This window comes from Cyprinodon tularosa, unplaced genomic scaffold, assembly GCF_016077235.1.
Source record: "Cyprinodon tularosa strain WSP-4 unplaced genomic scaffold, ASM1607723v1 ctg42, whole genome shotgun sequence".
NCBI classification, from domain to species: Eukaryota; Metazoa; Chordata; class Actinopteri; order Cyprinodontiformes; family Cyprinodontidae; genus Cyprinodon; species Cyprinodon tularosa.
Window position 1 is genome coordinate 1,299,287 of NW_024039141.1, and position 25,621 is coordinate 1,324,907.

General features: G+C 39.3%; 1 protein-coding gene across 1 annotated transcript in view; it reads right to left on the minus strand.

Moving 5' to 3' along the window:
- nexmifb (neurite extension and migration factor b) overlaps window positions 1-24,808 on the minus strand; it is a 135,009-nt gene extending 110,201 nt beyond the window's left edge. The window contains exon 1 of the mRNA XM_038299074.1: window positions 24,285-24,808. The gene's annotated coding sequence lies outside the window, so the exon portion shown is untranslated. The remainder of the gene's footprint in view (window positions 1-24,284) is intronic.
- Between the last annotated feature and the right edge of the window lie 813 nt (window positions 24,809-25,621).

A 25,621-nucleotide genomic window follows, 5' to 3' on the forward strand; every position in this document is an offset into this window, starting at 1 on the left:
AATTAAATGAAAATGAAAGTTCCCTGGAAAGTCTTGAATCTACATACTGATTTTGATAGATAATGAGACTGAGTGATTTATGAACACGAATCTAATGTCACTTTAATTTCTCTGCACAGACATGTTGGTTTTAACAGTTTTTCCATGAAGCCCTCATCTAATCCCTGCTCCCAGTTCTCATGAAATGTTTCACAAAGGTTCAGTAAGTAAACATTACCCGCATATCCTGAGAAAAGGCCCATGCCTTATTCACACCTATTGATTTTGTAATCATTTAATAGGCAGGGATGTCCAAACAGGACGTATCAGAGAAAAACAGGCGGCCTGGGGTGTGTTGCTGTCAGGTGCCAGTGTGAGCGGACAGCGACGGTGGCCTCTCCTTAAGAAACTGTATTGGACAAACACAAACAAACGAGGCAGCGGCCACTGTGACTCACTGCTCTAATGAACCAGCGTATTGACTTGCTGGCTTTCTCTTTCTCTCTGCCTCCATGTCTTTCTTTCACTCACACAAACACGGTAACACACACATATATATATACCCTGCCTCTCTCTCCTGCTGTCTCTCTCTGTCTGTTATGTTTGTATGGATCCCAGCTGCCACTCGGAATACCAATTACTGTAGGCCCAGCAGAGGGGTGAGGAAAGGGAGAGGAGGTAAAACGAAGGGAACGAGGGATGTTGGAAAAAGACTGGAAAGAAAAAAAGGCCAATTTGTTCACCTCAACCTGGATGTATACTTGATGATGACCTAAAGAGGCCCTGGGCAAACTTTTATCCTCCATCCCAAATGTGTTTAGGGTAGCAAATCACTAAATCTCTGTTTTCTCTTCACTTAAGAAAGCTGCTAGCTGACAAATATAAAACAGAGGGAATATAAAAATCTTTTTATTTGTCAAAGACATTTTTCACCACCGAGGACAAGTCCATTAGCCTGGGATTCTGTTTCTCCTTGGGAACAAACAAAAGCATGTTTTTATTGCATTGATTGACATTTTCAGGTTTTTTGTTTTTTTTTTACATGTAATTCAAGCTTTTTACCTGTATTCTTAACCGATAAGCTTAAATATCAGAACAGTCAGAGGTAAAAATGCTGCTTTAGCTCAGCTCAGAAAGCTCCTGAGCCTCAGCAGTAACACAATGGGTTTGATTTCAAAACACGGTTCACATTTCATCACCTTAAAATGACAAATTCTTCTGTTAAACCTGAGTCAAGAGTTTTTAGCATCACATTTAGCTGCTATTAATGTTGTCTTTATCAGCTTTACAGTTTTACAGCCTGTCTTTGGCATCAATTTACAAGCATAATTCAATATATGTCTTATCTTTAACTCGCTCAGTCTGAAAACCAGAATGCACGGGACACAAATTAGTGTCCAATACAGCGTAAAATTTGGATGTATGAAGTCATGGCGATTGCATCTCATTGAAACGGATGGGGATGGTCAGACTGCACATGATTCTGTGCACCTCTGCTTGTGAAGCTTCGACCGAGGCAGATCCCTGGTCTATTTCGGTTCGACCAGAGACAGGAGTGTCATGAGTCAGACAGGATGGGAGAGACACAGTAAAACACGTCCGCTGTGGGGAAAAATACTAAGCAAAATCTTTGAATGGTTAAATAAAGCAGGAGATATAAAAAGAACAAAACATTTCAATAAACAGAGTACTTAACCCCATTGCAGGACTTCAGGAGTAGATAACAGATAAAGTGAAACAAGGAACGTCTTTGAGCTTCTAAGAAAAAACTCGGGACATCAAGGATGCTAATGAGGGGCAATGAAAGACATGCATGGCTTTTTCAGCTGCATGTTACTTGTGTGACTCACTTTTACAGTGTTATTTTACATCACTCTTCTGGCTGTATGAAGTGTAAAAAATACCATCTTCACAAAAAAGTTCCGAGGATCCCCTTTCACTGGCCTCATCCAGTCATTAACAGGTTCACTAGCCTCGTGAGACCATCCTGATCTCGCGACCTTTCAAGATTTCACTCGCTAATCAGTCTGGAGACTCTCCGTTGAAGAAAATTTGGAGCCGTTCACCAAACGAACGTCCAATCAGCGTTGGCTTTGAGGGGGGTTGAGGTGTGAAGCAACGAGAAGTGCGACAATTCAGTCTAAAGAACATGGCGGCTTCAGCCGATGAAACTAGCGTTAGCGTGGCTATCGAGCAAGTTTTATCGGAATTACAGAGTATTTCTTCAGTGAAAGAAGAGCAAAACACTGCTCTGGAGGCTTTTGTGGAGATGTTTTTGCTCTTCTCCCGACTGGTTTCGGCAAGAGTAGCCTGGCTGTTAGTACGTCATATGCTTCGTTGATCTGATTGGTTTATTTGGCCCGTCTATCACCAACATAGGCCAATCAGCTAACCAATATTTTCGCCCCTTCCCAAAATTACTTCAACCGAAGGTTTCCGGATGGATATGCGGAGCAAATACATCTGGCGGAGTCAGGTTACAGGTTCACAGGCTTTGTTTAAATCTAGTTTCCATGACATTTGCATATAATAAAATACTTTAACTGTCTTGTTTTGTTTTAAGAGCATGGTGCTCAGGTTGGACATGACGTGGGGTACTGCTGTGATAATGACAGCAGCTCTGCTTTCTTTATATTTAAGAAAAGCAGCAGTTAATTTAGACTTTTCATACTTTGAACCAGGGCTGCTCAATGGAGCAGTGGGTATATTCTTGCAGCAAGAAGTTTCCGGGTTCGATTCCTGTCCCGGGGTCTTTCTGGATGAAGTTCGCATGTTCTCCCTGTGCATTTGTGGGTTCTCTCCAGGTACTCCGGCTTCCTCCCACAGTCCAAAATCATGAACTGTTGGGTTAATTGGCTTCTCTAAATTCTCCTTAGGTGTGAGTGAATGGTTGTACCTCACCTCTCGCCCATTGACAGCTGGAGATAGGCACCAGCACCCCTCACGACCCTGCTTTGGATAAGAGTGACGGGGGGAAAAATGGATGGATAGTTTGAACCAGTCAAATGCGGGACACTGTTTCCATTTGTGAGACGTCGTGACAGATCTAAAGAAACGTGACTCAGTTCCTCCACACAGTCAGAGTGACAGAAAAACAACCTGCATCGGAGCTTGTAGAGTCAGATGCAAGAGGTGAACCACAGCCTCTAGATATCATAAGTTTCACTCTGAACTGTAACTCTGGCTTTATGTTGTTCCAATAATTCTGACCAGGAGGTCAAAGTGAAAAAAACCGATGCCAAACACAGCAAAAGTTACATTTATGTCATTAGACAAGATCCTTTTACTCATATTTGCTGAATTTCCCTTGCAGCACACTGCAAATAGGACTTCCTACAGTTTTTTTAAAGGTTTTTTTTTTGGTAAAGTAAAGAGGGCTGGGTAATACAAAGGCTTTTTCTTTCTTAATCTACTGTCTACACCTGCCTGTACTAGTAGAGCTGCGGGGGTGCCTGGTGCCCGAGGTCAATGGGTGAGAGCCGGGGCACACTTTGTTCAAAAAGCCATGCTCACTAAACAATTATACCTTAAGGCAATTTAGAGAGACCAACTAACGTAAAAGTCATGTTTTTGAACCGTGGGATGAAGTGGAAGTAGCTGGAGAGAAGCAGAAAATTCAATGCCTAAAGACTTCAGACTGGGATTCAAATCCAAGAGCTACTTCTTGCAGCCATTAAAAATAATGGAAATTATTCTTTCTGGTAAAATAAAAAAATAAAAAGAATTACGAAAAGCCTGGATAGTTTAATTGAGGTGGTTAGAAATGGAGCAGAAGTGGAGTAAGATTTATTTATTCCAGGATAAGGTTTAGATTTTTCTGAAGAAAAGCAAAGTGGAAAAACACCCTTTTTTTCCTGTTATCCCCCTTTATTATATTGCGCACCCTAGTATTTTTTTATGAAGAGGCTTTATCTCTTCATCTCATATCATATCATCAGATTTTGCAGCACCAGTAGTATACACCTTCAATGCATGTCTCAGAAATGTTACCACCTTTATACAGTATCAGTGTTAGGGTCTCAAGGAATGAGAGCGACACCGCAGCACCTTGCAAGAAGCCAAACGGTGCCTGCATATGAGACACCTAAACCCCAGATGCTGTGACGATGTCACAGCTGACACGTCGGCAAATCAAAGGAGACCTTTTTCATGGTCTGCCAGAAATAGCTGCAGCCTATGCACAGGGAAGGGTGTTTTTGCTGGCTAAAGTATCATCTTCTCAGTGAATTTTTTTTCTTTTTTGGAACGGATCTTGGCGCTGCATTTCCCCTAGCTGAGATACTGTATTTGTTTTTTGATAAAGGCATTTCGACAAGGCTGGAGATCTTTCGGGGTCCAGTGACACCCCTAAGCTCCCTTTTCCTTTTTTCTTTCTTTCTTTTCTTCTCAAAGTGCCGCAACAATTCTCATGACAACCATAATGAGCACACTCACATTCTGCACGATACCACTAATTTGGGAAATTTCCAGCACAAAGACATAATTAGACAAACTAATTAGACAAAGACTTCGCTGCACAGAGATCCTCCACAGTTCAACTCATCCGCCTACCTGCAGACGACTAAAATAGGAAGCAGCCGTCAAGCCCATCCGTGCTTATTCCCCTCAGTTAGCGCCCTGAGAAGTTTGTGAGATGGCGTGCGAGGGAGAATAACATGATGCCCCCCCAGGGGCGCCCGCTGCTTCTCAAAGCCTTCGTCATGGACTAACAGGTAAACTGGGAGCAGAGCGTCTTCCTATTTATATCAGCTCCTGCACAGGCCGGAGTCGGCACCTGTGTAAGACATGTTAATAAATCAGAGCGAGGCACTCGGAGAACACTTTAAAACACACCGAGTTCTGGATGAGGTGTTCATTGTGCACTATAGGTGAAGTGTTGAGGTTTTCTAATGAAGAATATGACAAGAGTGCTTAGAGAGGTGGAGTGGCGAGGGAGGCAGAGAGGTAATTGATTTTAAAAGTGATGGGAAAACCCACAGGTCTCGGGAGGGAGTAGAAAACTGTCTCGACGGATACAGAAGCCCCAGCTGCCTCGAAGATTAATGGAATTAATTCTTAGTCTCACTTAAATACATTTTATAATGGGAGGCCTAAATTAACATTTCGTAAACCCCCCAGAGATAGAGCCAAAGTGTAAATTATTGCAATTTTTATATTTTTTTTAATACATTCTTTCACCTTCCTTTTAACAATAAGCCTTTTGTCCTCTCAACATGTGTTCCTTGTGGGCACTGGTTATCCAAATAACTGCATTCACTCGTTTTGCGTTTTTAAAAATGCATATTTAAAAAAAACAAAAAAAAAATAAAGGATTTTTATTGTAATATAAACCCGGACTGACTCTCTCCAATACAGAAAAAAAAAACTTCTATGCCCACGTAAGAAGCTCAGGGGGCCAAAATGTGTACGTATAGTACACACTGGTGTTTTTGAATGCTTGGCACGCTGTCACTGCATTCATTGTGGAGTCTTAGTTGTTGTGGGCAGATCTGTAAAAGCATAACAAAGACACAGAGACTGTTTGTTTCTGCTAATTTTCGTGTTAGGTCACTAGGTCCAGAAAGAGGGGAGCAAGAGATTAACAGTCTATCCAGAGAATTTCTTTTTCCTCCTTCCTAAAAGTGAGCTTTTGTTTGCATTTATGCACAGAAAGACACACATATCCTACAAAGGAGACACAGATTACCCAATCTCTCCAGAGGCCTCATCACTTGAGCCAAAACATTGCAGCGGCATATATCTTTGATAGCAGTTTTTAAACCTATTAGATCCTCCTATGGATGCGTCTACCCTTACAAAGAGTCCGTCTCGATGGAATTGCAAGCATAAATAAACCATCAGCAAATCCAAAGAGAGTGCACACAAAAAGCAAAAAAAAGTGCGACGCTGCTCCTGCAAAAGCATCTCTGAGACAGATATCAAAGGACTGTATGTTCTGCACAACCCCATTTGAATACAAAAACAGAAATACCTGTTGTTGTGATCTCCAAAGTGTTTAGCCAAGTAGACAGAAACAGAGCGACGACTTGAGCAACAAAAAGCCCACATTGGTGAAGAAGACTTCAGTAAATTTGCTTCATTGAAATTCCTCGTTAGGAATATAAAAGTTGCTTCATATCATGCTAGAGTGAAAACATATTTATCTGCACATACTTGGAGGTTTAATCTGAAATATATTTTAAAAAAATCAAAGAAAGCATATCTAGGATATAAGTGAATTATCTTTGAGAGAGAGCAGTAGAAAAAAAACCTACAAAAACCTTCTGGTTCTTAAGGATGTCAGGCCTCGGCCTCTTCTGTTTACCTTCACAGGTGTCTGTCGTTGACTGGAGGGCGGGGCACGCACACCTGCTAGTGGTTCAGCAGCACCGGCCCTGCACTATTTGAGCAGCGCACAGACAGCAGGAGGACGCCAGAGTGTTACCATTGCGGTATGCCTGATCGGCCACGGCCTTTCGCCTAACCTACCTTCTCTCTGGCTCATACTCCTACGTTTGTGTCTCCCAGGTTCTCTCTCGTGAGTCATCACCTCCTCTCGTGGCGGATCCTTCCAGGTCCTCTCAGGAGTATCGAGGTTGGTCACCCAGTCTGTGGGTCCCTGGCCTCCCGCTTCTCCCTGGTTCCTCCCGCTGGTTCTGATCCCCGGATTCCCGGAGGCTGCTCGGACAACTCCACATTCCCCCGCTCTCTGGTCACGCCACGCCTGTCACATCACCATCAGGCAGCGCCGAGTTCTCACTGCTCCCTCCCGGTCCGGTGTCCGCGCTCTGTGGTAAGCTCAGATCCGTTGTTTTCTTCCTCCAGATTCTCCGCGTTCTAACCTCTTCTCTATCCTCCTTAGACGAGACCGGTTTCCTGGCAGCGCTCCAGTTCTAGTGGTTTTTGGTTGCCATAATCTCTGTGATCTGTTTGACTAAGTGTAAATAAAGACCCCGAGACTGTGACTGTTTTCCCGAGTGTGTTTCTGCATGTGGGCGCGGCACCTAAAGCCAAACATGACAAAGGACTCATCCTATCTTGATGTTATCAATACTTTTTCTTCATATTTTCATCTGCACATTCTTTAAAATTCTTTAAAAACAAAAAGAAGAGCCCATGCATGGCTAAAGTAGTGGTGGGCTCCAAAATCAGTCATATCTCTGGTCTTCTTTGGAACCTTTTATCTTATTACAGAAAAATTTCAAGCTGAAAGGAAACAGAGTCGTGAAAAAGTTGTACAGATGTGGTTTAACTAGTAAAGCCTACTTAACAACATTAGCTGTTTTCAGCATAGAAAGTCCATCTGTGCATGTTAGAAGTTTTCCTTTGTAGCATTTATAGCTTTTTAAGAAGCATATAAATTTATGTGCAGAGCAGGGTTTTTAAATGTCCTCTTTTTAAAATGTTTTTAAAATAAAGTAAAACAAACACCTGATTTTTAAGTGAATGTTAGGTTTAATATAACCTTGCAGCAGCCTGATTGAAATGTGTAGAACTGATTAGAGGTCTACGTTATCCATCTGGGATGGCCGCCGTTCAGTCGCTACGTGAAAGGAGGGACTTCGAGCTGATTGGATGATGTGCCAGCTAGTACCCGCCTTCCATAATACGCAATCAACCAATCATAGCAGCAAATCATCTATACAGTAGCTTCTTGAGTGTTTTCACAACTAGCGGAATAAGCTGATAAATCAAACTTTCACCAGATACTTTCAGAAGAAAAGCACAGACATCTTTCAAATGCACAAAGTGCTTCCCTTTCCTCCTTTTTTGACAGGTGAGTTCTCCAGCGTAGCCATCTTTGTTATGCCTTGGCAAGGCCCTTCTGACTGTCATCATTCCTACATGTCCCGCCCCAAAAAACGCTGCTGGCACGTCATTGGTCCGACCCGCTGGTTGTTATGAGAAGCACGTATTAGCAGGAGTCTTTCAAGATGGATTTGATGTGAGAATGAAAACTCGGATCTCGCAACAATCCAGCTTGCAGTGCAAGGTTAGGTTTAATAAAGAGAATCTCAATTTAAAGCCTTGGTTGGTTCGACAGGTAAAGAAAAAAAGTTAAGAGTTTAATAAAATTAGGTACTCCATCAATGCTCTGTACGTTTTGGGGAATAAATCATTAGTGAATTATGAAAGAAAAATAAGAAATACCTTCTTGATTACATTGATTTTGTCTATCAGAGTATATTTTCATCATTTGATTTTCCATTTAGAAATAGATAACAAAGAACAAGTTGTTGGTTTTTCCAGGGAGCAGATCTAGTCACTTATTTCACAAGAGCACCAAATTTGACAGGGAGCATCACAAGTAAGTAAGAGAGGAAGATGTTCTGAGAGAAAAATTAACAGGTTTTGCAATCTTGTGGCTCAGGATGTAAGAGTTGGTCCTTAAACCAATGGTTCAAATGCAGACCATTGAATCCATTTTCATGGCTAAATCTCACGTTTCTTGCTGAACATCCTCTAACATCTGGGCTGAGATTTCTGCAGATGACAAACCGTGTTTTTCCATGTTTAAAATAATAACTTAGTAAGGTTCAAAAGACACCTTGACAAACTTGGTGCTCTTATGAAGTGACAACAAATTTCTTCATTTCTCTGTTATTTTTTTGATAATCAAAACAGAAAAAAAAACTCAATTTATAAGTTTTGCTTATTCCATTCGACACAGAAAAAAGAAACACTTTTTAATTTTTAATTTCTATTTGGAATTTTTAAAATAAAACATTCACCTGTTTTTTTTTTTATATTCATTTCTAAATAGAAAAGCAAATGACTAAATGATAGACTGACCAGAGAGGGACATCGCAGAGCTGAGAAGCCCTAGAAGATAGTTGTTTATTTTTACATGCTGTATTTTACAGCGTCACGGGAAAGCCTTAGTCCCACAGTATTGCAGCTCAGTGTTAAAAAAATCTTAAAGTACTTAATTGACACTATTTTTCAGTTGAAAGAAAAGTTCAATCACTTTTTAGTGTTTTCACTTTATTTAAAATAAGAAGATTTAGGGTATGGCTGCATGCGCTGATGAAAAAATAAAGATAATTTCTCTATTCATTGTTTCTGTAAAAGAAACGGAAGTGCATCAATTTTAATGCATGGAAGCCCTTAAAAAATGCATAAATCTGCAGGAATCAGAATAAACAGCTCAGACCTATGAACAGAAAACATGTATGGGTGATGAAAAGCGTGATCAGTGTATCTTTAGTGCAAACGGAGCAGAAAATCTCTTTCTTGCAAAATGCCCATGTTAAGGTGAAGAGGCCCACATTCTCAGCTAATAGACTGTACATTCTCCTTTCTCCTGGATGTTTTATGCGAACCGCAGATCTGTAATTGTGTGAGCTGCTGTAGTCGGCCAAAGACTATCGGTGTTGAAATGAGCTAGACAGACTTCTCTCAGTAAGTGCCAGTCAGTGTCCTACCACAGAGAGCCTGCAGCTACAGACATTTAATCTGAGTTAGAGGGAGATTTGCTTTCGTGGAGGCCACAGTTTCAGAACTGATGAATAATGAGCTGTTGCATTTTTAACCGTATAATAAAAAGGAGGTGAAAATATAAAAAAGAAGCTCAAGAGCTAATATCTTATATCTTCTATGAGCAACTAGAAAAATGTAAGTAGGGCTAAGAAGAGCAGTATTAAACTTCAATGTTTTCATTGCAAACAAAAGGCAGACAGGTTATATATTTAACCTACTTTCTAAGTTTATTTTGTTTAAACAGAATTTGATTATGTTTAACCAAATGTTGGGTCAAAAGCAGTGTTATTTATTAGTGAAAAGGCCAGAAGAAGCCTCATCATTTTACACAGGCGGACATTTTTAACTACACAGTGACCCTAATCAGAGTTCAATAAACCTCTTCTAAAGGCAGGTTCTAGAAATGATGATAAAATTAAACTATAAAGGAACATCAGTATTAATCTGTGTATTAATGACTTTAGTTCAGATTAGAAGAATCAATTTATTCATGTTACAAAAAACTAGCTTACCCTAAGTAAAAACGGCAGGTTAGTGTTGGCTACAGTCAACATTTACAGGTTAAGCAAACAACTGGCCATAAAGTCAGTTCAGACAGAAAATATTATAAACTATTTTATATCTTGATCATAAATACAGTTTTATAATCTTCAATTTTCTGTTTATTTTTCCTTCATTTTTTCACAATGAAGTACAGTAGTTTTTGTCACGTCCTACCAGTTTTTCCAGGTAAAACATGGAGGCCTTATAATGGAGGATATCTTATATCGACCATGAATCAATATAGAAGGCAATTTGCTATAGGAAGTTTATTGGTATTTTTTATTGGTATTTTTATCTTATAAAATAAGGAAAACAAAACATTCATGAAGATTATGTGTGGATTTTCTTCTACAGAATATTATTTGATAAAAAAAAATCTACATTATTCTCAGCCAAAAACAACAAAAAATCTAAAATAAAAGATTCTAATTATTTTAATGTCATTCTGTAGTGAAAATATCCTTAAAGATAATCTCACTAATAATAAAAAATATGTTTTTTTTATTCAAAAAAAGCTCAAATATGTTAGCCTTAAGAACAATGTGTTCGTACGAACAAATTTGTTCTTAAATAAGTCGTACGAGTGATTCAAGAAAAAATGTTGCATTCTCCCATTTCTAATCTGTGATATGTTATATATTAATAAAATGTAAAACCAATTAGGAAAAATCTGGTATTCGAACATTTTAAGTATAAAATATTTTATTTGAAGTTTTCAAAAACCAACACAGGCAGAGGCATTTGCTGATCCACTTCCTGAGAAGAGAAACAACCAAAGTGACGGTTAAGAAGCTGTGTGTGCATTCTATAGCTCTATATCCTGCGGTAATCTAGCAAAGTTTAATGGAAGCCACCTTTAAATTATTGCAAACTTTGACTTAAGGCTCAACACAACTTAGAAACCCATTAATCTCTCTTTTCAGGAAACCCAAGATGAATTGTCTCATTTAAATTCAGCCTGGAGTTGAGTGCAGTTTGCTGTTTCCTTTATGTCTAAAATGTATTAAAAAATACATTTATTCATTTCTTGAACCATGAGGATAATAAAGGTAAACTTTGTAAACTTATAAATGCAATGCTAATAATCTGATATTATTTGTTCTGTTTTTACATTCTTAGGGGATGGCTCTGTTTTTATTTGCATAAATGCATGTTTGTTTGTTTTTCGTTTCAGTATTTTCTTGTACCAAACATGTGTAACTTGTTTACTCTTCTTGTAAGGGATGTAATGGATTACAGCTACAGCCCCACTAGATCACTTTGTTTATTAATAGCAAATGATGCTGATAATCCTTGAACAAAAACTCTCATGTTGCTTGCAAAATACAGTAATCCATTGTGATCTGGGAAAAAAAACAGGCTTTGGATAAATGGATGTAAATCAATAAAAAAACATCAGAAAACCCTGACAGGGTCTTGCTTTGGAAGGGAGTCATTTTAAAATCCACAACACATGTAAAATTTTGTGGGGGAAAAAATGTATGTATCTAATATAATAAATCATATCTTACATTTGTAAAACATTGCAGCCATGCATAATCTAATTGATTTAAAAAAGCTTGCAAAGCATAACTAAAACCTTCATGAGTGCAAACTGTTGTAATTGTCTTTGTTGTTTTTCCATAAATCTGGTTTTGATGTTTTTCCAAACTTATGGCAAACCATCAAGGCTGATTAAAAATACAAAATCAGGACTGATTACTTCTGATTGGCTCTAATCATCCAGATGGAAAAACATGACTTGCAGAAATTTTATGCAATAATAGGAGCAAACGTGCTAAAGCCATCAACGTCTAGAAGCTTTTCCTTTTGTTTAGTGCCTGTAAATATTCCTGATTCTACTGAGGAACTTAAAATGTCTCAGTAGATAACACATCCATCAATACCAACAATATTCCAAACTCTCAAGCCTCATTTTAACAGATTCCCATCGTCCATGCGATTAGCTTTTGGCTTGGCAAAGAGCAACATCAGAAACACAGAGCAAATCGCTAAGATTTCTAAAAGCCAGAGGGGTCTGGATGCTCACATCCATTGTGCACAGCACAATTTCTGATAAGCATAAAACCTAGAAGTAAAAAGTTAGCTTTTCTAAGTGGTGGCCTCTACTATTTGGGTAAAAAAACTGCAAAAGTAGAAAAAATTAATTGACTAAGATCACTGTTTATAAATTACTGTGAGTCCATTATCAGGATCATTTAACATATTAAGTTAGCCACAAAGCCAAGGTTGCAGATTCCTGAAAGAAGAAGAAGAAAAAAAAGAAGAAAACTGTGTTTCTATCTTAATTTGGCGGAACCTTAAAGCTGACCTCAATTTCTAATTAATTGTTAAAGAATTGAAATACTGAATTAGTCCAAAGCACAAATCAGTAATAGACTGTTCTGTCGGTGCATATCATCATAAGACATTGATTTAGGACTATTCTGCAAAAACTGATCTAAATAAGTATAATTTAATAAAATAAATACATTAACCATAATTAGAGGAGGTAAATAAGATGATCTGCCAAGATAATTTGTATTTTCAGTTTTTTGTAGTGTATGTTTTCAGAGCAGGGGCCCTTACAGGGGCTAGGACCTGTTATATGGGGGCACTGGCCACCGTTGGCCTCTATCTAGAACTGGCCATGTACCACCCTGATCATTTAGAGCAATATTGTATTGTTAAAGAATTTTTTTTAAAGGTCTGTTGGTAAAACAGCACTAAACAGCATGTAGTTTGTATTATTTGATAGAACTGACTTTGTACAGTTGTTTGAGATCACGGTAGTGCTGCTTTTATTTATGTTTTATGTTTTTTCCAACAAGGAGTCCAAGCGTTACAAAAATTATTTAATTTAATGCACAGCTCCTAATTTAGTGTGCACATTTTGGAAGTATTACTTTAAAATGTAAATACTAATGTGAAAATTCTACATGTAATTACATTTAGTAAGTAGTGCTGTTTTAACCCTGACAGCTACAGCTTCAGAAAATTCTGGTCACTGACATTTGTTGTATCTTAAAAGACTTTAAAGGATTTTTCCTTAAACCTCAGTGAATGTTTAATTCTGAAGCTTTTCTTGCAGCTTGTTTCTGTCTAAAATTGGGCTCTAATCAGAATAGTTTGCAATTACCTGTTAAGTTCTGTCAACAAACGTGTCCAAGACATCTAAAGAAAAATTAATTTAAAGCAGGCACAGCTCTTATTATCATTATTATTCTCTTAAAATGTTAACCTCTAAAGCAAAAGCTACAAGTTATCTCTCAGTTTAACAAGTTAACAATAAACTGAACCCAACTTTTTTTTTTTCTTGGCATGAAGCAACCAAACAGCCCATTTTCACTCTAATTAAAGCCCACTGCATAAAAATGGCTAAAATAAACACTAATGATGCAGACTGAAATTATGTGAAGATTAAAGGTTTTAAAGGTCATCATTCTGGATACAGCCCTAATTAAAAAACAGGAGTTGCATGAGATGTTTCATCTGCTGTTATATTGCTTTCATCTTTTCTTTATTTGCTATTCTAGACATATATTTCCACACAACAAACAGAGAGACTGGAATTTATTCAGCATGGACAGAAATCCTGCACAAAAATGTACACAGCAATACTCACAATGTGGAGGGCTTTGTGTGACTAAATGATAAATTAGCTCTTTTATCAGCAAACGCTACCCAGAGGTGCATATTTGACTCGTTGTGTCGAGCGTTTTACCGGCTCAGCTCTGATGTATGTGGGCTGTACTCTGACAGTGTTGCTGAATGATGACTGGGGGAAATGGGTTAGAAGAGCGAAGTGACACAGAGAGAGAGAGAGAGAGAGAGTGATGGCGAGCTGAAAAATGTCTATTTGCGCATGACAAGAGGCTCGTCACGTCACTGAACGTCGCTGTCAGGGGCTGAGCCTGGAATAAATGTCACTTCCCGATCCTGGCCCCTTTCACGCACTTTATGCTACAATTAGCTACTTGTTTATGACAGCCATGACTGGGTCAGTGTCATAATGTAAAATACACAGTGTGTGTTGTCAGATGTAATACTGAAATGAGGCCCACGGCTTGCATAAAAATCTCAGCAAGGCTTGCCGTAGCCGAGGCCAACACACGGCAGGAATCAGACGAGCAAACGCACAGCTGTACGTTGTAGAAGCCTCGCAGCCACAGTGCATACTTTGTACACTCTCCTGCGATGCATCTGAAATGAGAAGTCCTAATTATTATTTCCATTGTGCCCCACTCCTGCGACAAGGACCACTAGCTGTGAATGATTATAATTATTACCCGTAGTGGAATAGCAGTCATGCTGTTGTATCATCATCAGAATCATCCACCACATTGGGGTCAGATCCGACTTCAGATTCATAAATGCAATCCAGTTTTCCAACATTAAAAGAAACAAACGTTAGACTTAGGCTCAGACGTGTAGTGCGAGTTTTTTGTCTTGCCTCTGGCATGCTGTAGTAAATGAACTGAAGCAGGCATCATCATTTTATCCTGATTTTAGCTGATACACTAACGGCAAATGGAAAAATAATTATACCTGGTTTATAATATCTGAAAAGTTGGGCTTGTATCCGTATTTAACTCCCTTTAATATTACAATAAAATCCAGCACAGCCAACTGAATGTACAGTCTACAATGTAAAATCTGCAAACCTTCCAAAGCATTGCTGTCAGCATAGACAGACAAGAAGTGCACCAGCAGCTAAAGGCTGCTTTTATAAAAGAACTCATAAATCCACAATTCAGGTTGGAGAATCTGTTGATAGTCTGACAAGAAGTAAATCACAACATTTAAAACTAGTGGTGTACTGATCAGTTAAAATATCGGATATCTATCTAATATTAGCCACAAAAAAACAAACAAACAAAAAAAAACGGATTATATCACAAAATAGAAAATGGATAAATTGTTTCCACATCTGTTGTTGTTGGCTTTTGTTCTGTGTTTTAGTAATATCACGTGATCACACATTTTTAAACATTCTACAATACAAAATAAGTAATAAAAGAATGCATGATTCATGCTAATATCGAATCGCTCAGTTTTAAAAGCTGTAATTTTGGTTTGAAAACGTAAATTAAAAAGCTATATCGGGAAACCTCTTTTAAAAAACAAGTATTTCAAGCTGCAACTTTTTACCCAACAAGTAAAATACTGTGTGATGAAAGAATACTATAAACTAGGAGTGAGAATTGGCATGGGTGTTGCGATACGATACGTGTCACAATAAGATATTGTCAAGATATTGCAATATCAATATATATTGCAGTATTTTTCCCAGCTATCAAAATTAAATGTGTAGATAGAAAGCAAGTGCTGTATACATTCATCAGAAGGTATATTGATCATTTAGTTATTTTGGTATCCATGATGTTTGGGGTTTGAGTCGGTCCACATCTTCAGCTGTGACTGCCTGAGCTACAGATAAGGTGCTGCACCACACAGAAAAAGGGTTCCGCAGCTCTATCACCCAGAGTGATGGTGCTGAGGTAGCCCATTTTCCCCCTCATTGTTTTAAGCAAAATGTTTTTTTTTTTTGTTTTTTTTGTTTTTTTTATCCATAATAGGAACTGAAAAATCTAAATTACATCTGGCACCTGAATATGACGATCACCAAAATGATTTTTCCCCCCACACCGCTACTATAAAAACACCATCCCCATGTGAAAACATGGTGGTGGCCTCATGTTGCTTTGGGAATATTTCTCTTCAGCACAGACAGAAAGGAGAACGTGTTAGCAGCTGCAGGATACTTCAGGCTGGGGTAAAGGATGTCCTTTCAGAAGAACAACCACCATAAACAGAGCAAGAGCTGCAGGAGAGCAGCTTAATTCAAACCATATTCACATCTTATAATGTTATAATACTTTGAAACAGATTTTTCCAAACACCTCCCACCCCATTGAACCATTTGCTTTCCACTTTTGAAACAAATTGCATGTTGTTTATGATCTAAAATCCCCGTTAAAAATGTTGAACACTTCAGTAGGAGCCGGTACCCTCGATCTGCTCCCTTTGGCGATCAAAAATATTTTATAGGTTAAAATCATAATGATACGTTCTATAAATTTTTTTTTTAAAAAGGCTTAAAACAGAACCACGACACAACAGATATTTAACTGTCGCCAACAAAGACAGAGATTTTACAAACACTGCTGAGGGGATTTCTAACAAAAACTATAGCCTGTCTGTTATTCGTACATAAATTCCCTGCATTGTTTGGAGCAGAAAACAAGCCTGCCTTGAATAGCTGGTAATTATGTACAGCATGAATAAAGCAGGGTTTCTTTTTGAGGCACTGGTGGCTTGTTAAGTGGTAAACAGACAAAACAGCATTTAGAAAATAAAAGGTGCAGGGAAACATCCATGGCGCAGTGAGCTTCTCTCTATTAGACACGACCCTGTCTGGATGTTTTCTCTGACTGGAAGGAAGCACAAACGGTACCTAAAGAAAGTTTATCTGGGCTGTGTTCCTCTAAACCTCCCCACTGTCCCTTGTCTGCTCTCCACATCCTCTTTGCCTTCATTTCAGGCTAGCTTATTTTCCCTGTATCCACATCAAAACATGAATATGAAGCAGCTCTGATGGAAGAAGAAACATGTTTAAATTAGACATGGGGCATTGCAGACAAGGGGAATCTATTAGTGCTATTATATAATAAAAAGCCGAGCTGTTATTGCCACTATGTGTGCCATTAAAAAGGGAACAATACATATGAATGCACTGTGTGAAACCAATTAAAATACAGCCCTGTCATATAGCTTCCTCGCTTTCTGAGTCATGTTGCGTCTGCGCCGCTCTCGCACCATTCAGAGCATCTGTGACCAGAGCATTAGCTCCACACCTCTGTAGGCTCTTAATCCACTGTCGCAGGCTATATGTTTCAGTTACCTGATATTTAAAGGAGCGCCCCAAGAGACGGGTGAGCAGGAGTGGGGGAAATTTCACATTATCTATCCATCTGCAATATAAGGGGCCTGATGTGGAAGCAGGAAATGAGCTATGAATGTTGAGCCTGCCTGCTTGTGTTCCCAGCGGCCACCGGCCTGCATATTGAGATCGAGTAGACACTGCGGAAAGTGGATAAAAAAGACCCCACTTTAATTGGACTTTTATTTGTTAATGGCTGGAATCCTGATGCATTGCTTTAATTATCCCTGCAGAAGTAATTTATGAACACGAGACAAGAAACGAGGCAGAACCTGGTGCTGAAATAGCATCCAAACGCTTCTCGTCTCTTTCTGCGAACCTCCAATCCTCAAAGCGCTCTTGTTTCTACCTTCAACAGGAATCTCTCTGATTCAACTTGTGAGGCGTTTACTGGTGTAAACCCTCTTATTCAGCCAGAGACAACTAAAAAAAACAAAAAAAAGAAAACTTTCCTCTTCTGATAGGATTTAGAATGCGAACATCTCTTTGTTTGCTCCAACATCAAAATTTAGGGGAAATCGCAATTAGTTCAGCATCTACTAAAGAGGTGAAAAGGCCTCTGAACCTTTCAGCTACTACTGATCATCAGGGAGTCCTAACATAGAACTGATTACATCTATCTGTTAAAAGAGTTTATTTCATCAGGACTAAAGCATTGTGTTTCCTGGAAGGTGAGATTCTTTGAAGGAAATGAACACAGTTTGCCTTTCAGCACAGATGCATTTTTCTGTCTCTCTCTGGGACACTGAGAGCGCAGCAGGATGTATTTGTTTACACCGCCTGGCAAGAGTATCCCTGCTCCTTAAAACCACAGTTTGTCACTTTACAACCACAAAGGGATGTCTTTTGTATACACCAAAACAAAATAGTTCAAAATTAGAGGCACAATTCTAAATAGTTTTTTTTTATATTTTTTCATAGTGAAATAAGTAGAACCAACTGTTGGGGAGATGACAGCTAAAGCATTCTGGAGGGGGTCTCTACCAGCTTTGCACAGTCAGACACCGGCCTTTCTGCAGTCCTCGTCATGCAGTCAAACTGGAAGAAGAGGATCTGTGAACGTCAGGGTTCAATATTAGGGCTGCAGCTAATGATTATTTTGCAAATCGATTAACTGTTGATAATTTTTTTTAATAAATAATCAGGTAACAAAAAGTTCCTTAAACAAGATTTTTTTTGATAAAATTAAACCAGGTGAAACTAAAACTTTTCCACTTTATGAGTTCTGGATAGAGCATATTGTCAGATGAAAAAGGTTTTTTTTGTTTTTTTTTATCTTAAATGCAAAATTTTTATATATTTTATTATACTTTCAATATAATTATGTTTATAATTATGCATGTTTTAGGGCAGGGGTCCGCGGGCACCAAGGGGCCCTTAACGACCACCCTCTTCGTCCTCTGAAAACAGAAGAACTCACTCAGTGGGTTAAATCTATTTTTTTTTATTCTGTTGCTCTTCTTTTGAATCATTTATGTATTTTTCATCATGTTAACTATTTCATCATATTTCAGAGGTTTCAAAATGACAATATTAAAAAGAAAATTAGAAATGAATAAAAGAATAAAAAGGAGTTTTTATGGATGAGATTTACTGTAGGTGAACACTGATCCCTCTAGTTCATAGGTCAGTATTGGTAGTCCTTCCTATGACTCGGTAGCCATGAAGTAGCCCTCAGCCTTAAAAAGGTTGGTGACCCGTTTTAGGGGCTCTATACTCCAGTTAATGATTAATCAATTACTGAATTAGTTGAGGATTATTTCAATAATCAAGTAATCTCGATTCATCCAATTAATCGTTTCAGCCCTATTCAATATATTGCTTTATATTGATGTTGGATTCTGGAATCAGTGTATGAATAAACTTTAAAGTCAAGCCATTCAAAGTAACTGGGAGGGAATAATCTCCAGACTTGAATAGTTTTCCTTCAATTTCTCCATCTATGTTCACATCAGCTCTTCCCTGCTGAGGAAAGGTAATCCCACAACATGACACTGTCACCATCATGTTTCACTGCTGGTATCAAAAAGCTAATAGTGAGTCTTATAATACTAGAGCACCTTCTTCTACATGTTTGCACATACAGAGTTGAATGTAATTATGTTTAAGAGAACATTCGGTCCCACTCCAAATTAGTGTAATTTACTCTATAGCAAGTGTCAACTTTTCAGAGTTAATTTCATTTATTTGGTGCCAAGATCCAGAAGGCCTCTCGGAGACTGGCAGGTAATCAACACCATACAGTAAAAGTGACACTACATTATCATCAAATTTTACACTGAATATCACCTTTAATACTTGAGTTGATTTAAACAGAATATAATAGTAAATACTCAATTTAAAGTGAAAAGCTGCACTATGTTTGAAATTAGAAGCCTAATCATAATATAAAGGTCTGAAATGTTGTATTACAAAAGGGTTGTTTTGGTGCATTACATCGATACATTCCAGGTGCAACATATTAAAACACTGTCTGCAGATAATCGGCATTTTGGCTCCTTTATTGTCTTTTATTCCCACGGAATGTATGGAAATTAGTGACTGAGGTCAGGTAATGGTCGAAAATAAAACGGAGGTCAAGGGTAATAATACTATTCAACAATTATATAGGAATGTAATAATGAGATTAAATTACATACTAGACACACTAATCCACAACTCCTGAAAGAAGCTATTTGTATTAGTTTTTATTTGCAGTATCAGAGTAAAGGGGGATGACTAATAAATGCATGCTAAGAGAAGGGTCTTTCAGATTTCAATTCGTAAAAAAAGAAAACGTATTAAAAACCACTTTCTCTATTCTAATTGTTCGCAACTGTGGGGTTAATCGTTTGCATAAAATCAAATGAAAACAGACGGAAGTTTGTGTGTTTAAAGCAACAAAATGTGAAAAGTTCAAGGGGTATGAATATCAATGCAACACAATGTATGTGCAAGTGTCTTCCTGGAGCCCTTCCCAGCTGAGGAGGTGGTGGGGGGGGAGCAGAGAGCTCAGCAGCGCCTCAGTCCCCCAGGATGTGCAGCAGCTCCCTCCTCACCGCAGTGAAAAGCAATCAGAGCCCAGCCTTCTCCCCTGGACTTACCTCTGCCTTTAATTACCGAAGTCAGCAGCAGCACAGAGAAAGGCTACCTCCGCTGGGCTGCAGCTAGCATCTCACAGCCTAAACAAGGGGCTTGGGTCCACCCAGCAGGCTTCTGCGTACAATCCTCCGACATAAACAGTGCGCTGATACGATTCAGCTGGTCCTGATGGGCCCAGCATGCATCTGCCAGGACTGAGACAGAGCTAAGGTGCTTGAAGTGATGCAGCCAGCAGAGCAAAATGTGGCAGACCAGTCATAAAGCGCAGCAGGGCTCCACGCAGCCGAGGGAAGCCCTTTTCTGTATGCTTAATGAGATGTTGTCACCTGGTAAAAACTCTAAACCTGCAGCTTCTATATGATACAGAGGGGGATCTTATCCCTCTGCCACGTGAGAGGGAAGCAAATATACAGAGTGTAAAATATTAATCCAAATCAAGATGCTGCTTTATGAATAATAACCTTCGTTGATTAAAAGGACGGCTGATGAAGATCAGTTCAGAATGACTGAGGGTCGTTCTGAGGTCTGCAGGCTGATGTAGCCACACAGCGAACATGAGGGGAAGATAAGGATCTGTGTACACAGGCTGCTGGTTTTATTGCTGCAACATAACTCCCCCCCCCCCCCCCCCCCCCCCCCCAAAAAAAAGATGCTCCTCATTTGCTTTCCTTGCAACAGAAACGACATCTCAATGCGTAATTGGGCTTAATTTCCTATCAGATAGAACAGAACGGAAAATAGCACTTTAATGAAAAGAATAAGATTGCCTGAAAAGTTAACTGTGCCTCAGAAATGCCCCCGGAACATGACATGTCTGAGGTGCATAATGACTCGATGGAGATCATCTTTTCCAAACCAATGATCTCCAAATAAGGTTGCATCAAAGAGGAGCTCTAGCCTCCACTCGTCACGCTGCCTTTGGCCCTGTGGTCCACTGTGCCGCCTCACATGATAACAACACCACCCATGAACCTGTCAACTCAATTTGTCCCTCTTAAAGGCTTTGTTTGACTCAATCAATGCATGGCCTTCCATCTGGTTTCTTCTGCTGTCTTCACATTAGGGGAGGAAAGGGCAGCGGCATTATCCCCTCCTGAACCCCCTGCAGTTTAAAATTATTATGTAGAGATGCACTGGAATTGGACAATTTTCAGCTTGAGCTGCCCTGACCGGTCAAAAGCTCAAATATCTGATCTCATTTCAGTCAGTGAACGCGCCATAAGCCCTGCAAGGCTCCTCTGATAACAGCACAGTTTGGATGGTTTTGTTGAGTGGAAAAAAACTCAAAGTTAAGTATTCCGAGCTTCTGTGAGGTGTTTAAAATGAACTAAGAGGAATGACAGACATATGAGGTGGTGTTTGAAAGGAAAATGTATTTTAGGTGTATATGGTTCACATTCAGGCAACTACAGAGTGAGGCTTTCAGCACCACAAAAAAAAAGAAGGTTAAACAGATTACAGCAGGGAAGCTCTGATCCTATTGAGTTTTCAACCTCTGATTGCCTTAGTAAATGATGGATCTAGAGTTAAGTCAAGGAGTTAAATTCTCTGGAAATACTCAAACAGATTGCAGGTTTAGGAATAATCAGAGCACAAACTGTGTAAGTTGTGCTAACTGTCAAAGTAGGATGTAAAATAGTCATTAGAAAAACCTGTAAATAATAACTGCTGGTGCAGTGGCGGTTCTAGACCAAATGTACCAGGGGGCCAGGAGGGGGCCAGCGTGTTTTCAAGGGGGCAAAGAAAAGCATGAAATAAAAAAACAGGGCAAGAGGTTCAAATATATAAGAGCTGCATGAAATGAAATTTCTTTTCAATTAGGTTCAATAAAAATTAAATTTCTTATGAGGTCAATATACATTTATCATTTAGGAATCTTACATATTCTTGACCTAATTTAAGTTAAAACTACCATTTTCTATAAAATTGGAATTAGAACTCAAGAAAAACTGTTAAATTCATCTGTAAAAATTAGAGCATTTTTTTTATTTGTTGTGAAAAAAACATTTAGCAGATAGATGAAAACAGGGATCCTATCTCAATACCACTGAAGCTATCACCTTATTGTTTTTTTAATAATCAGTAAAACAGAATTTGTAAAGAAAAAGAATGAAATAGATCCAAAGGACCTATGAGTAACTATGTCTGTTCCATCATTAAAATTTCTTATTATTTATTCAGTACAGGGGCCAGGACATTATCTACAGGGGCACTGGCCCCCGTTGGCCCCTGTCTAGAACCGCCCATGTGCTGGCGGCAACAAAAGAGAAAAATAATTGATCAAATTCCTATAACATCTTATGTCGCATTTCTTAGGGGAAAACAGGATCAGCTAAAAATCCTGACACAGACCATCCAACAAAATATTCAGATTAATGCAACAATTGTTAATATCCTTGATGGTGTTGGTCTAGTGGTTAGAGCAGTGCGCTTGTGCTCTGAAAAGGTTGCAAATACCCGGTTCAATCCCCACAGCCTCCACTCTGGATTCCTGAGCAAAACCTTTAACCCCACACTGCTCACTGGGTGCCACACAATGGCAGCCCACTGCTCCCCAAGGGGATGGGTTAAATGCAGAGGGTAAATTTCCCCACAATAAAGAATTCGCTTCATATTTGGATTTAGAAAGAATCAAATCATCCCAAAGAAACTCACTGCAGTTTATGCAAATACTATTTAGAAACCTTTAAAGCATTGGATGTTTTTTTTTTTTTTTTTTTTTTTCTTCATAAGCTCCTAGTTTAACAAAAAAAAGAAACGCCCAGGGCTTTTGCTCATCAGTGTTCTCTCTGTGAGGTAAGTTGCTGGAAACAAAACAGGTTTTTCCAGAGTAAATCTCTGATATAAAACTATAGTGCTATACAAAGGAGAAATGTAGCAACTGAATTCACAAAATTCAACTTTTATAGAGCTTAATTTTTCTATTTGTTACTCTACTCGCAAACACGTTGTTTGTTCTCGGTATCCGTTTCACGCAGGAAGCTCATTATTGCTGCATTGCCTCCAGTTTCTACATTCTGCCTGAATAATTATCAACCTATCTGTAAAATAATGAGCATATCCAATACCAGTTTGATACATATAACTGCTTTAAGATGGTGCAAGTCCACTTCCCTTTTGAAATTGTCATTAGCTTTCGCATCAAGAACCAGCAGGTACAATTTTAACTGCTTTTTAACTTTTAACAGAGGAGTATTTGAAAAATCCTGACTTATCCACGTCATGTCGTTTATATGTCCAGGAACCAAACGCTCTACATACCCTGAAAGTGATGAAAAGGCTGTTAAAAAAGGTTACATCAAACCCAGTCAGAAATCCACATTCAACATTCTGATTTAAAATTCATACTCGGCGAATAAAATCACCCAGGCATTTATTTCTGTACTTGTAAGATGTGATGCAACTAAAATCTTCTTTAGTGCAAAGTTACACCTCCACAGAGCCATGCAGACAGGCTGTTACTGAGGTCTGCAGCTCATTATTTTTTAGAATGCTGCTGGCTGTGTGCCTGGCTGGGACTTCCAGTAAACATCTGTCATGAAGCCTCCTTAAAGGGGAGCAGAGACACACTAAGCTACTGATCTAGTGACCCCACAGTGCAGGCATTCACACATGCCCCTGCTTGCACCTGTGTGCACTCTGCCATGCTTTACATTAAGGCCAGATCTCCTTTTCATTTAAATAAAGAAAATACTGTTAATGGATGATAAATTAGATGAGTCTCTGCAAAATGTGTTATCCCATTAGGTCACAATAACCCATTTATGAATCATTCATTAGTATGGAATCTGGATCCATTCATTTTGCATTCATACTGGGGCAGCACTGCTCAGGATGCATAACGTTTATTCAAAATGACGTTCACAGGCCACTGTTTGTCTCCAAAACATGCACATAGAGCATAGCTGCCTCACATTGGAGCAGCCACACGTGGGATCCTTTATTTATGTTGATTTTTTTAATTTTTATTTATTTTAAACCTCAGAGAAAAGGTGGGGGCTTGAGCTTTAGGTAAGCGGGGGTATTTTTTCGCAGGGAATGGGTAATCGATGGAGCAGAGACGGATGAATGTAGGCTTAAAGGCAGCTGTTCCAAAGAGGCAGGGCTGCTACTCTCCACCGCATGCACGCTGTTCTCCTCCTTTATAAAGCAGCACAAATAAAAGCCTGATCGCAGCAAAATCTGGGGAATATAACCCGATTTTGTGGTCCTAGTTGTCATGTGCATACCTAATAGAGCTCGCTGGCTGTTCAGCCACACACGGCACGTTGAATAGCAGCATAATAATTTGCGGACCTACCTCCGGAGCGCGTGTGCGGGGTTTTTTTTTTCGCCCCTTTTTTTCCTTGGTTTTTCTCCTCCGTCGCAATGGGATCCCTCTCAGGCGCGCTGGACAGTATCAGAAGATGCGTCTTTTCCCGAAATGCAAACACTTCCCCTGCATATCCCCCCCTCCACCAGCAGCAGCAGCAGCAGCAGCCCGGGCCTCCAGTAATAGCAGGTGGACGCGCCTCTCAGTGATGGAGACGGAGCGGCTCTCCTCTCCGCCGCCGCTCCATGTCGCTCAGCCTGGGAAGGATTCGTATTCCAGGAAACGCGTTACGGAACCGCCAGCATGTCCCGATATCGCCTCTTTTCTCGGGACAGGCAAAGCGGCCGTCGACTCTGAAACTCCTGCTTGGCGGCGGCCCCCCCCTCCTCCTCCTCTCGCGTCTGATCGCCCTTTTACTAGAAGCTTGATGTTGTCACTGTCACGCCGTATTTTCCTCCTTTTTCTCTTTTTTTTCCAGTTCTTTTTTCTTTCTTTTTTTTGCAGCTGGACCTCTCCCCCTCCGTTGCGACGCGCAGTCTCGTATGCGCGCACCGTGCCGTTCCTCCCCCCCCTCCTCCTGTGATTCTTCTATGCCCGACCTATGAGCGCACACAGCCAGCCGACGCAAGGCCACGCACTGCTTTGACGGACGCGCTGAACAAATCAGGTAGCCCACTCCAAACAGGACTGTATCATAACAGAGCAACTGCAATGACATGAATAATGAATAGGCTACTTGTGTTTGCCAGCGCTGGATGATGGGCTCGCTCACTATAACGCAAACTGGACTGGACGCAGTAAAGATCCATGTTGATAAATAAGAAAATGGTCAAAAAAGTTGGTTTATTCCTACAGTTCAAATCTAAAAGTTAAATCCATATATAAATCCATTTAAAACGGCATATGTTAACAGTCTTTATAGTCATCCAACTTATAACACTAAAAAATAAAAAATTAATTTCTTGGAACGTTTGCCATTTGCAGTTCTAGACAGACTCTAGTACTGATCCTGGCCCGTCTTATGGCTCCTGTATATAAAACATATATTGCAAATGTTAAAATGTTACATTTTCTTGTCAAATGTGTAATTTCTCTTGATTTGAGAATGTAAGTAAGAGTTTGCTAATACAATAAGAATATTTACCTTTAAAATATTTTTTTTAAACTTCTCAATTATCTTATGTTATGTAGATAATACATATTTATCTTATTTCAAGAACAAATTCCTTGGGTATATCAGCTTATTTATCATTTATCTGCTCAGTTTATGGGCAAATATGCATATTTAAGATACATTTTTATTTTTTTAGAATAGTTTTTGCTGT